Source organism: Limulus polyphemus, unplaced genomic scaffold (genome assembly GCF_000517525.1).
Source record: "Limulus polyphemus unplaced genomic scaffold, Limulus_polyphemus-2.1.2 Scaffold4967, whole genome shotgun sequence".
In the NCBI taxonomy this organism is placed as follows: Eukaryota; Metazoa; Arthropoda; class Merostomata; order Xiphosura; family Limulidae; genus Limulus; species Limulus polyphemus.
Window position 1 is genome coordinate 6,071 of NW_013670577.1, and position 11,171 is coordinate 17,241.

At 35.3% G+C, this 11,171-nt stretch overlaps 1 pseudogene; it reads left to right on the plus strand.

Moving 5' to 3' along the window:
* Nucleotides 1–265: 265 nt before the first annotated feature.
* The window catches only part of LOC106471925, a 69,672-nt pseudogene continuing 58,766 nt past the window's right edge, over nt 266–11,171 (plus strand).

An 11,171-nucleotide genomic window follows, 5' to 3' on the forward strand; every position in this document is an offset into this window, starting at 1 on the left:
TTCTTTCAGTACCACTAAACCGAGCTTCTCCATAACAAATATTACATCAACTCCAAAAGTACCCACATCAACTGTTCCCACCAGCACAACAGTTACAACTACTGCCATTCCAAAAATAACAGCTTCCACTAACAAGTCTACATTTTCTACAAAAACAAAAGTACCCACATCAACTGTTCCCACCAGCACAACAGTTACAACCACCGTCACTCCAGAAACAACAACCTCCAATAAGAAGTTTACATCATCCACAACAGCCAGAACTATGACGACGAAAAAGCCTATATTAACAAGCCTGTTATTTCCTGATCATATCAATAGTCATACAACTTGGGATTTGCCTAAAAGGAAACCTATAGACCCATATAAGGGTAGGTTACAATTATTTGTAACAACTAAATAAGATTTGTTTTTAATTTTGGGAAACTACTATGTTTTGTAGGTTTTGTTTTCAGAAATTCAGTTGTGTTTTCATCCAAAATTTTGTCTAAAAACCCAAATAACTCAACAAAAACCAATAAAACAGTAGTATTCATTTAACACCTACAAATATAATTCAGTAGTATTCATTTAACACCTACAAATATAATTCACTAGTATTCATTTAACACCTACAAATATAATTCACTAGTATTCATTTAACACCTACAAATATAATTCACTAGTATTCATTTAACACCTACAAATATAATTCACTAGTATTCATTTAGCACCTACAAATATAATTCACTAGTATTCATTTAACACCTACAAATATAATTCACTAGTATTCATTTAACACCTACAAATATAATTCACTAGTATTCATTTAACACCTACAAATATAATTCACTAGTATTCATTTAACACCTACAGATATAATTAATGTGTGATATCGAGTTTAACTTAGTTCTAATTAAGTACTTCAAAAATAATTGATTATGGTTTTAGGGGAAAACACCTTTAATTCTGGTTGGTAGTAAGAATAACTATTTCTTGTCAATTGATCTACTCCAACTTCAGATGACTTATTCAGTGACCCAGAAGTAAAAATTGATTGAAAGTAAAACTAGCTAGATAAAAATGTACTGCTTAATATGATCACAAGTTTACTCTTTAAGATGGCTTTATATATTTGTTAATGAAGTAAATATAGTAATTACTCAAAGATTGTAACAATCAGTTATTGGGGATATTAACACACGCAGCGACATTTGGGAAACTTTCACACTGTAATCATTTACACTTATTTAAAGTAAATATAGTACTTACACATATCCAATTACCCAAATATTGTAGCAATCAATTACTGGGGATATTAATACACATTTTGGAGACTTTCATACTGCAGCCATACTGTACTTATTTGAAGTAAATATAGTACTTACACATATCCAATTACCCAAATATTGTAGCAATCAGTTACTGGGGATATTAATAGACATTTGGGAGACTTTCACACTGTTGCCATGTGAACTTATTCTAGGGGTAAAACAAGTAACCTGCATCAACTTCTAATAATCACTTTCTTTGTTTCTTCCAGAGTGTGGAATCCCACCTTTACATGCTCGAACGAAAATAGTTGGTGGTCAAAATGCGGCCTTCGGGGCTTGGCCATGGCAGGTATGTAGTCCAGTGTACCCAAATAACAGGTTGTCGATAACAAACAGGGCTTGGCCATTTAAGATATACATTGTATGACGCCGGATCTGGCGAAATGTGGAACATTGTATAACAACGAATCTAGAGGGGCATGAAATACTGAATAACAAATTCTAATGAAGTATGCAGTATCGTATAATGCCTAATCTAACGAAGTATTAAGCTTTTGAGTTTAGAGTTTGATCACAAAAATACTAATATTCGTTTTGCAATTAATATATTATGTAGCAATATTTTTAAGAGTTGTACTGTTATATTTTAACACAGTTTAAAACATAGTTGTATTGTTATTTTCTGACACAGTTTACAACATATTTGTACTATTATATTCTAACACAGCTTACAACATCATACACAGTGTATTGCAACGCTTCTGACATGGAAACTTTAAAAGACATTGCAACTAAAACTTGGGTTAGAAATATCGTGCCACTGAACATGCTTTGCGTTTTCAGCTGCGGATGCATTATAAAAGTGGCAATCAATTCCGTTATTCGATTCAACGCTCGACAAAAATTTGTGGCAGTAATGCAACTGACTGGCTGCCTTCCCACTGGTCACTAGCTCAAAATTTGGAACAGCTGTAGGTGAAACCAAGGAGTCTCTGACCTGGCAGCCTAGTCCTACGTATCGCAAAGGTGTTGTTGTTTAAGTTAGATTCACAAAATACTAAAAATTCAGAGATCGAGCGAATCAAATGACTTTACTTTGAGCGCAAGGCCTCATCTTTTAGGTGAAATGGTAAAGATACTAGAGGGACACTCGTATTGCAACTTAAAATAAAGTACTTAACACAATTATTATTATTTGTGATGTTATATCACCAAAAAATAATAATAAAAGCTAAAATGTTAAACCTTTTCGTGGAACATTAACTCTTGAGTCTTCTGAACAGATATATATATATATATATATATATATATTACACAACTATCAAATAAAACTATATTGTGTTAATATATTTGTCTGCAATTGTTTTCAGGTATCTGTCAGACGGACTTCATTTTTTGGTTTTTCCAGTAACCATCGATGCGGTGGCGCCATCTTGAACAGCAAATGGATAGCCACGGCGGGACATTGTGTGGATGAGTATGTTGTATACTATTTTTTTCAGAAAACAAATATTGAGCCCTAAGATAAACACATTTCTTATTCTGTTGGAACTCAGTCTCTACAGACAACATTAGTAACTAGAATGTACTGTAAATAATAAAAAAATACAAGTTTTCGAATGTCCAGTGTTCTCGGAAGGTTACTATTGTCATAAAATATCCCAGTATCGTGTGTAGAAGTTAGAGAACAAAAAACCACAGTAAACGGAACAAACTGTCAGAAGTCTTCAAATTGGAGAAACTAGTTTCGACACGTTATTGTGTCCTCTTCAGTCTCATGCTGTCCAAACTAGTTTCTCCAGTATTAAGACTTCTGATAGTTTGTTCCGTTTAATGTGTTTTTTTTTTTGTCCAGGTTTCTGTTGATTCTGCTCTATCACAGCAGGACATCACATTCTTTAACCCTCAAGTTATTGACTTTTGTTTTATACCGTTTCCCACATATTGAGTAATCTTACGCTTTTTCGCCTGTTACAATAAATGTGAGTAAAAGTCATTTATTTTCTAATTAAGGTACATTGGGGATTCTGGCAATATTTAGTTATATTAATTGGAATATTGATGGAAGTTTGTGTTTAATTTTTTTTGTTTATTTGTTTGTAATTAAGCACAAAGCTACATAATGGGCTATTTATGCTCTTCCCACCACGGGTATCGAAACCCGGTTTCTAGCGTTGTAAGTCCGCAGACATACCGCTTGCCACTGGGAGGCTTTTGTGTGTGTGTGTGTGTGTATGTGTATGCAGTGGCGTTTCTAGAAAATTTTATCGGGAGGTAGAAGAGAGCAAAGATTTGGGAAACCTGCGTGTCAGAAGGGGGTCAAGTGTTTTTAAGATACAAAAGAAATAGGCTTTTTTCGCCTTTGAAAAGTGTTTATATATTGTTTTCAATTATTAATAGAGCCCTTTTTTGTATAGATAGTCCTAGCCTGGTGTGGTGTTTAGGGCGCTCGACGCGCAATCTGCAGGTCGCGGGTTCGAATCCCGTCATTGAACATTCTCAACCATTGGAGTGCCATAATGTGACGGTGAATCCCACATTTTCTTGGTATAAGAATAGCCCAAGGGTTGGCTGTGGGTGGTGTTGACAACCTCCCCCTCCCACTAGTCTGTCACTTCTAAATTAGAGACGGCTAGCGCAGGTGGACCTCGAGAAGCTTTGCACGAAATTCAACATAGAAACAAGTAAAAGAATGGTACTACTTCGTGGCGATGTCTGATACTGTTTCACAATACCATTAAAGCCACTTCCTCGGCCTCACCTGATTGGATATATTTGTGTTGATTCAAGTTATATAGTATGACTACCCCTCCCGTTTAAAAAATAACACTTTCATCTCAGTGGGGATTTCATCTGCTGGAAGACAGAGTTCTTCAATGGGGTCTATCCCCCCACGTCAACCCCGTAGACACGCCCCTTTATGAGTGACTCGTATGTTATTAGGAGTCCTGTAACAAACAAAGCCATGTCTGTACAAGATATTTGGTGCATAAATGATTTTTTTTAAGTGTGTGTTCAAAAGTCGATGGGATATTAAACGCATTGTGTGTGTGTGTGTGTAAGTGAAAGTTGAACAAACTTTTTGTAGGTAGTAAGGATTAGCTAGCACGAAAGACGAAGTTAGAATCCTCACCAGAAGTACAGGATCCCCTGATCTTAAATGAAAGACTAGAGGGAAGGCAGCTAGTCGTCACCACCCACCACCAACTCTTGGGCTACTCTTTTACCAACGAATAGTGGGATTGACCGTCACATTATAATGCCCCCAAGGCTGAAAGGGCGAGCATATTTGGTGGGACGGGGACTCGAACCCGCGACCCTCAGATTGGAGGGTCAAGCACCCTAACCACCTGGCCATGTCAGAGACTAACTTCTTTGTTTTGCCGTTACTAATGTAACGAATAAAACTGTTGTTATATGAACACTGACTCATTTCTCTTTCAGCCTTCTCCTTTCCCAGATTCGAGTTAGGATGGGAGAGTACGACTTCGCTAGCGTCATGGAACCTTATTCTTACGTGGAACGAGGGGTGAAGCAGAAGGTTGTCCACCCCAGTTATAACTTCTTTACTTACGAAAATGACTTAGCCCTGGTGGAGCTGGAGGAACCTGTGAAGTACCGACCTCATATCGCCCCCATATGCCTCCCTTCAAACGAAGACTTTTTAACTGGAAGAAACGCCAGCATTACTGGTTGGGGGCGCCTCAAAGAAGGTATGATACCACGTGTGATTCAACCAAATTCCATTGAAGTTTTTTTTTTCTTGTCTTCCATTTCAAAAAAAGGCTAATCTTATTAAATATTCATTCACTATTGAACAGAAGTTTAGAGAACTCTACGTTAGGCAAGTTTACTCTCTTCACACCAACTCACAGTGTGATATAATTGAAACAAAATGCATAATCATAATTTTATTCTCGATTTATCATTCGCTCATGGGGTTGTTGTAGATATTGCTTGCGTATTGAATATCCTAATAATATATATATATATATACATATATACGCCTGTTCGAAAATAAAGATTAAAATTTGGCCACCAAGATGTTTTTTTTTTCTACAAGCAACCCTAGATATACTGCAAATCGTACAGCTACATCAAATAAGACATACCTGTCTGTACTGCAACGACATAACAAAGCTATGCATTTGAATAAATGTTATTTCTTCTGGAAACTTATGAATATAAAATTCTAGATTCGATAACTGTGGGAGCATATCGCTTAATCCAAAAAAGTTGTCCGGAAAATATGTTCATACATATATATATATTGGTATTATCCATTTAGTGATACGCCATACATGTGCACGTGTGTGTGTGTGTGTGCTAACTGTGTTACGAGATCAACTTCATTCTGTGCCTTGAATGCTATACCTTCATGTGAAATTCCTACACAACTGAATTCAAGAAATCCTAAACGAAGTCACTGTAGAGGTTATGGCGGAGTTTTATCGTTATAAGTTCAATCTGCTGTTCCAACAGAATAGTGTTTCGTGTCCACAAACCTTGTCCCTTACACGTTCAGTTACCAAACATTAGTATGAATATCTCGAGAAGCTCCCCCATCTCCAGAAAGCCCAGATATTAACTTTATGTATCATCTTTGGGACTATCTGGAAGCTTTGAATTGGAAGATCAGGCCACAATTATCTAGTAGGCTGGCCTTTCTAAGAGAACAGAAATAATTTGTACCAGACACAGAACGGTAGGAGCTGTGTTGTTTTAGAATAGTGATCGATTAGATCCTTCCAGCTATAACTAAATGTCCACATGAGCTGTTGATAAGCTAGTATATACAATCTGGCTTTAAATTCAATGCAAAAAGTACAAGATAACCCCTGTTTTTTTATATATCTCAGCTTTCAGATTTTCAACTAATTATTTCATTTTTGATTGTTTTTATTTCTTACACACATCTCTGTATTTGTTACCTGCACCACAGTTTCGTAACAGAAACTTTAATCTATTGAGTTTTTTTTTAAAAGCTAATAGTATTTCATGGGCAAATGTAGCAGCCATTTTCAAGGTCCACCATAACGGTTTCTGCGAAGAACTAAATGAAATGCGCTTTTCTACTAGACAATGTCACTATGTTCTAATGTCCTTTTGAAATGCGCTTTTCTACTAGACAATGTCACTATGTTGTATTTTCTAATGTCCTTTTGAAATGCGCTTTTCTACTAGACAATGTCACTATGTTCTAATGTCCTTTACAGGTGGAGTTCTTCCGTCTATTCTACAAGAGGTTCAGGTACCCATTATTAGCAACCATAAATGCAAGAACATGTTTTTAGCTGCAGGAAGACGAGAGTATATTCCTGATATTTTCATGTGCGCTGGCCTCGAAGAAGGAAGAAGAGACTCTTGTCAGGTAGGTGGCGTTGATTAACTTACATTGTAATACTATATTCCGAGCTCGTTGTAAAATATTAAGTGTTATTTGGTAGAATGGATAATTTGTAATATATATATATATGTGTTGTTTACCTTAGGGAGATTCTGGAGGACCTGTGCAAGTCCAGGGTGAAGACGGGCGATGGTTTTTGGCCGGTATAATATCGTGGGGGATTGGATGTGGCGAACCCAATCTACCGGGAGTCTGCACCAGAATATCAAAATACAAAAGCTGGATTTTAGAGAATATGAAATAATGATACTTCTATGTTGTTTGCCACATTTTTGTAACTTCCAAAATTTACAAAAAAAAAGTGATTTAGAAAATGGGATGAATAATCGAAAGTTTGGAAATGACCTCGTTGTAAAGTTTGGTACTGGAAATGACCTCGTTGTATTTGTGCTCAAGAAACTCTGAACAACGCAACATAATGCGTCTACTACATGACATTTTGTGTGGACTGTATGCGTCTACTACATGCCGTTTTGCGTGGACTGTAATAAACACATTGTGTTTTCTTCTGTAATTACAGAGCGTATGGGTAGTTTCAAGGACTCAGAACAGTCGTGAATGTCCCCCCCCCCCGGTGGGACAGCGGTAACTCTTCGGATTTACAAAGCTAAAATTAGGGGTTCGATTCCCCTCGGTGGACAAAACAAATAGCCCGATGTGGCTTTGCTATAAGAAACCACACACACATGAAGTTGTGGAAATCTATTTGCTATATTTATTTTCAAACACGTTGGATTATTGAAATTGTTCTGTCTGTCTGGACAGTCAATGAGTTATTGTATAATAATCAAAATTTCAACTGAATATTTTACCTATATCAAACACACATATATTTCGTTTATAAGTTTGGCGTTTCTTTCACGTACGTGTAAGTGTATGGGTATATAGCTTCAGCATTTTATATATACAGTTAATAGTGTAGACATTTAATTGTTTATTTTGTATTATGTACACTGTTATACAGCTGTGCTTTTTTTTTCTGTGTAAACGTAAGGACCTAAAGCACATTTGAGTACTTAGATGCCCTATTAGCACTTGAGTGGGATATTAGTGGTCAATCAATGCACTTGCTGCATAAAACTCAACGTATTGAATCAAGAAAATACACCTTATTTAAATAGGTCGCGTTATACCACAGACTATTACCACGCTTGATTTGTAAGTTAAAATTAAATTTTTTATGATGAACTGTGTCTGTAAATTAAATATATTTACACGCATGCGTAAATAACGGATATAATAAACCTTCCTCTTTTAAGCTACAAAAAAAGTCAAAATATGCATTGCTTTTAACAACAATAATTCTAAGAAATTATGAGTGAAAGCAAAGAAGAATATGTTATAATATATCAACCACGTGTCCAGTGCCGACGAGACCTTTCTTGTAATATCAGGGCTCATCAGGCCGGCTGGGATACGATAGACATAGTTAAGGTCTAGGCACTATTTGATTCGTGAGCAATGACTGTTATGGTGTGAACAGGATTACGTGAATAAATTGTGATTATTATTAATTGCTTTTACGTCACTCACGACTCAAAGTTTTTGGGTGAGAATTAATAACACATTACTATTTATTTATCTATATTTTTAACAATTTATTTATAATTGTATTTCAATAAACTTTGCTATCATTCAGAAGAACTGGCGAACCAACACAAAATAAACTGTAACGAGATTACACTTCGAGGAGAGAATGTAATCCGAATGCTATTCACTAAGGATCGAAAGCAAATTAAGGATTCAAGATAGTTTGTGTTTGTTAATTTAAATATACTTAAACACACAACACTTTTTTTTTCCTTGAATTATTTTCGTTTACTTTTTGGTGGAGTTTGATTTATTTTTAATCTGATACCAGAGGTCCAGAAGTCAGTAGTTTCTGAATATTTTACTCTTCCCTCAGCATAGCCCCCCAGTGGCACAGCGGCATGTTTGCGGACTTACAACGCTAGAAACCGGGTTGTGATACCCGTAGTGGGGAGAGCATAGATAGCCCATTGTGTAACTTTGTGCTTAACTTCAAACATACAAACAAACAAACCTTCAGCATATTCTCAAAATAAATATATCATGAACGGTTCAGGCCGCTCCATCTCCTAGTCCGGAAGATAACTAAAATTAATGGTAGCAGAACTATTATTTTTCAAACATAATACGTATTGCATAAGGACCCACTGGGCACCCCCTCAATAGTGTAGACTTTGTTTGTTTGTTGTTAAGCACAAAGCTTTAGAATGGGCTATCTGTGCTCTGCCCTCCACGGATATTGAAACCCGGTTTCTAGCGTTGTAAATCCGCAGATATGCCGCTGTGCCACTTGGGGGCAGTAGTGTAGACATTAACTGGTCTAGAGGTAAACCAAGAAAAATTTTAATTATTTTAGAAATTTTAAGGATAACCCACCATCCTATGAAATTGGAAATTTTCTGAAGAGGTATAAAATGAAAAAATGGTGGTATTCAAACCCGCGACTATACTTATTAGACAGATGCTTTAACCAGTTAAGCAACTGTACCCTGAGTTTCGCAACTCCCAGTATTCTGTATTTTTGGATTGGTTCTTCCAGCTCCAAGAAAATTTTTATTCAGATTCCAAGTTTTAAAATCCTATTGTTATGGCTCAAGACTCTTGTTAAATTTTGCCATTAATGAAGAATAAGATGTAAGTGGGATTTATAGTATGTGGAACTTGTTTTCTTAGTTTATTAAAGTATCTGATTAGCAAAGAGAGAGTCGCAGGTGTGAATCCCGTCTGGTGTTTAGCTCTCACTTCCCCCAGACATTTTTGAATTCATATAACTTATAATTATTTGTAAAAAGCACTTAAAAATAATTATAAATATTTTCTCATTCATGTGTTTGTTATGATGAAAATAATAGTTTCATTACTGCGCTTCTCCATTTTATTAAAGTATGCGAGTCTAAGAAAGGATTTTCTAGAAGCGTAATAAAAACTACTTGGAAATATTATAAGAAAACCGTTTCGATCAACTGATAAATATATTTACTTATTAAAGCCTGATAAACAGTTGTCGGTGTTGTCTGTTTTAGAACAAAGCCACATTGGCCTACCTGCTGTGACCTCCGCGGGGAATCGAACCCCGGATTTTAGCCTACCCCTTCTTAAAGTGTTTTTTTTTTCGATATCCGGGGTGGGTACAGCACAGATAGCCCATTGTGTAGCTTTATGCTGCGCAACAAACAAATTAACAAACTTAAAGTTTTAGGACCAGAAAAAAAAACTAATTTCTTTTGGTCTCTTCAGCTTGCCATGACAAGTTAGCTAATCTATTTATCTCTTTCGATATTATACTTAGTAAGATTTTCTAAAATTAACACTTCGGTCTATTTCCAAAGTGAGTGTGGCTGTGGAGGTGATAAGGTTCATCTCACGGATGATTTACTTTGTCTCACTGAAAGTGAAAAGCATTAATTACAAATCACATTAGACTTGTTTCGTCCAAATCTCCACAAAATTCTTTATTCATCAATACAGATCCGAATTCACTCGGATCACATGTAAGTGGTGTTTTGTAGAAGATGTTCTGATGAGTATAGAAATGTTTGGTGGACTCGAAAAGAAAATTAGATTAGATTATTTATGTTTATCTTTAATCAGTACTATCTTCATACTTATGGTACTGATAGTTACTGCTAGGACTGAGAACACAAAGATAATATTCATTTGTTAGGCGTGCTTTTAAGGTACGCAAGTTTTTGTATAAACTCTGTGCTTTATTCATTTTAAACAAATGTCACACAAATATTTGCAAGAAATTCTCGTGAAAAAAAAAATTATATATACCTCCAAGACTACTTAAACTTATATACAAATACTGTTCATCTTCTCAACCATAAAGGTCACAGTTGTATTTCAGGTTATTCAAGGTGATGATGATGATAATAAATTTTAAACGAATTCTCTCTTTTTAAAGTTTATAGTAGTTATAACATTATCTTAATCTGTAATATCGTATTTGGAAAATTACAATAAAATCTTTCAAAATGAGTAGAAACACTAAAACAAGAAAGAGGGCATTATGATAAATAATCATCAGCCGAATAGCTTAATTAAGAGGTAATGTTCAACGAAAATGTGCCTTAATTAATTTACCTATCAGATTACAGAATAATGCCCCAAAGTCTGATGAATATTCATAGCCACGTTATTGAGTACTGATTTTCTACGGAATTTATTTGCATAGTTTTTGATTTTTGTAAAGGCAATACCTTCTAAAATATTTCCTTTTCTATTCCTTCGTGTAAAAGCAATAAAATAACGTAACATTTCTAAACAGTTTTTAAGTAGTAAATTGAGATTTCCTGTTATTTTACTACTTGCTGATTAGGGTAATTGGAAGGTAATTGAATATTTTGTGCTGATTGTGATAAACAAATAATTATTTTGATACATTGGTTCTTAAAATCAGCTATGATTGGTTGGTTCTTAAAATCAGCTATGATTGGTTGGTTCTTAAAATCAACTATGATTAGTTGGCTCTTAAAATC